General features: G+C 39.3%; 1 long non-coding RNA gene across 1 annotated transcript in view; it reads right to left on the bottom strand.

Moving 5' to 3' along the window:
• Window positions 1-3,049: 3,049 nt before the first annotated feature.
• The window catches only part of LOC138961829 (uncharacterized), a 2,700-nt gene continuing 1,412 nt past the window's right edge, over window positions 3,050-4,337 (bottom strand). The window contains exons 2-3 of the long non-coding RNA XR_011454322.1: window positions 3,648-3,725; window positions 3,050-3,260 (exon numbers count right to left, since the gene is read on the bottom strand). This is a non-coding gene — a long non-coding RNA (uncharacterized lncRNA). The remainder of the gene's footprint in view (window positions 3,261-3,647; window positions 3,726-4,337) is intronic.

Here is a 4,337-nt window from a genome sequence, read left to right as displayed (position 1 = left end):
ATCTTTGCAGAGGAACCAAGCATCACTCATTACAACCAAATCCTTATAAACAAACTAAAATCATATGCAACATAGGTACGGGATATGTAATAGTGATACAAAAATGACAAAACAATGATTGAAAAGACAAAGTTGAGTTTGTGAGAATCAATTTCTCTCAACGATACATGAAAACCGGTCAAGGTCAGAGTGACGCTTTGGTCAGTTCGAAGCATTATCGTAAATAACACAATAATATGCAGCCATCCAGCCTAATCAGTGACTTCTATGCAAACCTAAATATAATTAGGACCGTATCAAAGATAAAAGGGACTTTGAAAGATAGAAGTTAGGTAGATATATAAAGAAAGGTATTGTATTAGAATTTGCGCCGGCAAGGTGCGCGCGCATCATCGTATCGTCTGCTATGGGATGGGTTATCCCGTTTGTACTGTACACAAGGCTGTTTCGCTATGCGATGATTAGAGTGTTTAGGGTAGCGAAGTGCACTTTGCTACATTAGTAACCAAGAAACCAGTCCATCACTACAGACAGGGGCTTTAAAACAGTCGAAACTTACTGCACTTGATACTGACCTAGGGATGACATCAGGAGAGCTTAAAACAGGCAAATCCTCCTTGTCAAAGTAGCGTCTAGTCGCGGGTAGAGGGAGGGCCTGTTAATGGGACATTATCCCCCTCTCGCCCCGCTGATCGAACGAGCCTGGAAACGTGCACCAACGGTGTTTGGCAAATGGATCGGCAGACGTTTCGGTTCAAAAACATTTTGTTGGTGGGGCGAGTACATATGGTGGATTTATTGACCTGTGGGAGGGGGCGTAGAGGTTCGAGAGGGTAACGGTTGATCGGTATATTTGGTTGTTTAATGTTTTGTTGTTGTTTTTGTAGCAGTTGTTGTTGTTGTTGTTGTTGTTGTTGTTGTTGTTGTTGTTGTTGTTGTTGTTGTTGTTGTTGTCGTCGTTGTTCTTGTTGTTCTTGTTTTTGTTGTGTCTTGTTGTGCTTTTTGTGTCTTTTGTTTTATTCTTTTTGGGGGATGGGTTGTTGTTTGAATTTTTGTTTTTGGCGGGGTGGTGGTGGTGGCTGGAGGGTGGTGGGTAGCCGGGTATGTGTTTGTTGTGAGGGGCTGGGGTACATCTAGAAGAAAGGAGACGACAGGAGGGAAGGGAGAGGTAAGGTGAGGGGTGGAGGGATTTTTCGTTTGTTTTGCAATGGCGAGATTATTTGAGTTTCTCCGAGATTTCGACAATGTCATGATTTAAAAGAGAGAAGACAGGTACGCATAGTTAACACCTGAATAATTAATGTAGCATTACGTACGTGACAGAGACAAATGAAAACTCGTCAAACTGCGACCTTAACTTGTCATCAAACCAACTTTGAATCCACCTCTGTTTTTGTTTAATCTTCCTTCCCCGATGGATTTGCAAATGTGTCAATCCGATAGCTGAAATGATATTTACTTTACGAGAAATTGTTGGCGTGGGTTTTAAGTGGATAATAGAGAGAGAGAGAGAGAGAGAGAGAGAGAGAGAGAGAGAGAGAGAGAGAGAGAGAGAGAGAGGGAAAGAGAGAGAGAGTCAGAGTCAAAATACACAGAGGAGATAGGAGAGGGGGGGGGGCGCAAGATACGGAAGGTGGAACATGGGGGTGGGGGCGAACTAGGGAAGGGGGGGGGGAGGGGGGCACGTAGGCTTTTGTGCTTTAGGAGGAAAAGATAACATTGATGCGCCGCACGTGCCCGCATTCCGCGGTGTCCTGCCACACACCCGACACACTCAACACTAAAAGATACTCTCTTACATTTTGGAACGAAGAAAGGTGCTGCATTTGGAATCTGCAAACAGACCGGTGAGAAAATTAATGTCAGAGGCACTATGATGTGGTCTTCCAGACCAAGCTGAAAATAAAAATCAAATATGCAGAGGTACCTGGGACTGTCCCTCTGATAAGAAGATACCTCCCTGTTGTCCCTCTGTCGATTATTTCAACGATAATTTGCCTGTCGTGAAAAGACACTTACGATCAAGGGACACTTTTGCTGGCCTCAAGGGTGTTTTTTTTCCGCAAGTACCACTGTAAACAAAATTAGGATTGATCAATGGTAACCGCTCATGCTATGTAAAATTTTAGTTTGAAAATATTCAAACCATTTCATGCTCGGGACAGTACACAAAATCACGTTGTTTTTTCTCTCCAAATTCAACTAAAACATTATTATTACATATTACACTTAAAACGCATACTGAATCTGCTTGGTTATTTGGTTCAAGCACAATGTTATTCAATGTTAATATCGTGACATAATTATGTACATGATGTGCTTTGAGGAACCGTACTCCGTACTTTTTTGGTTAAAACAAATAAAATAATAATAATGACAGCTTATATAGCGTGAACCACAGTGATCTATGCTCTCCGCGCTTTACATATTAACTATGAATAAAAGCATACTATCTAAGTATCAAATACATTTGGGTCACTCTCCTGAAAACTGGTCAGATGTGTGACTTGAGTGCCCAAAAATAAAGTTAGTCAAAATTGAAATATTTTGGTGTGTTTGGTTTGTTTAACATCTCAACTTTCCAACACAAGGTTTTGAAAAGCAAGATAAACTTTTGGAAATGTTGTAATTTAAGATAATGTGTTGAAGGTTGCCTCGTCTCGCGTGAAACACAGGACACCATTAGAGGCACATTTTTACTCTTATCATAAAAAATACAAGTGATTATCATGCAATTTCCAATGAGATACAATAGAAATTGCTTCATAGAAGTACCAGAAGTTTCAAAATATACCATACACTTACATAATGGGGGGATTACTATGAGGACGCCAGATCAACAATTTCCTCATTCACAGAAAACCTTTCCAGCAAGTGATCAGAAATTGCTATCTGCAAAATTGTATGATTTAAAGAATCTCCATGAATACTTAAACAGGACTATGGACATACTTTGAAAAATCTTGGTAATACATGCAGATATTCATCAAATGACACAGAACGTCTCGCGTGTAACCATGGACACCGCAAACAAACACAGACACCAATATCAGTTAACCATGGGTTTATTTCAGTCAAAACGAAACAACTTTTTATTGAAATGTGTGTCTGCCACGTCTGTCAAGAGTTGGGACAGGCAGCACCTCAACTACTTCCTCAAACTTCACAAAAAATATCTCCTCCACAGCAGGCCACACAAACGATGATCCTTGTTTCCTAAGTAAACGGACAACCACCCCATTCCCATCCAGTGTGTCAATCTGTGGACAGACAAATGAACCTTTCTTAAAATAGAAAAATTAAAAATAGTAACTGAAAAGGTTTACAACATGAATTAAAAATACAAGGAGCAAGTGACACCAATAAACTTGGAAATGTCTACCTCAGAAAAGCAGACAACTGAAGCTCTCCATTCATACCAACTAGGGGTAATTTGGTACTTGAAATACGTGTATAAATGTAATTGATTCCATATGTAACCTGCACTTACCACGCCATGGAAAGACTTTGCTAGGAATGTCTGCACAAATCAGTATGGATACAGAAAATTAAAAAAAATGACTGCATGCAAGCAAAGTCATTCCAGTATAATAAGATTAAGATTAATGAAAAACATGTTAAAACAATTATTTACAGTAGAAACGTACCGGTCTCTCTGATCTGCTCCTGGATCAGCATTGACTGGACTGGCAGAAAGGATAGGAGCATTAGCAGCATCCTGGCATCTGAAAAAAAAGTATGCAACAGTTGGAGTCAGATATTTTAATTGCTACCACAGCTTTACATCGCACATTGAGGTACATAACAGTGCATGTTACAACCGTCAAGATCCCAAGATACACACATTGGAAATCAGAGTGGTTCTGTCCTGAACACATCCTCGTAACACAAAGAAACAACAAGTCGCGTAAGGCGAAATTACTACATTTAGTCAAGCTGTGGAACTCACAGAATGAAACTGAACGCACTGCATTTTTTAACAATGACCGCAGTGAAACTGACGAGCCTGTTTAGGGCGGTAGTGGTTTCGCTGTGCTGCATAGCACACTTTTCTGTGCCTCTCTTCGTTTGAACTTTCTGAGCGTGTTTTTAATCCAAACATATCATATCTATATGTTTTTGGAATCAGGAACCGACAAGGAATAAGATGGAATTGTTTTTAAATCGATTTCCGAAATTTAATTTTAATCATAATGTTTATATTTTTAATTTTCAGAGCTTGTTTTTAATCCGAATATAACATATTTATATGTTTTTGGATCAGAAAATGATGAAGAATAAAATGAACGTAGTTTTGGATCGTTTTATAAAAAATAAAATTTTAATTACAATTCAGA

The sequence above is a fragment of the Littorina saxatilis genome, linkage group LG3 (assembly GCF_037325665.1).
Source record: "Littorina saxatilis isolate snail1 linkage group LG3, US_GU_Lsax_2.0, whole genome shotgun sequence".
In the NCBI taxonomy this organism is placed as follows: domain Eukaryota; kingdom Metazoa; phylum Mollusca; class Gastropoda; order Littorinimorpha; family Littorinidae; genus Littorina; species Littorina saxatilis.
The sequence above is the reverse complement of the archived record's forward strand: the minus strand, read 5'-3'. Positions and strand labels throughout refer to the sequence as shown.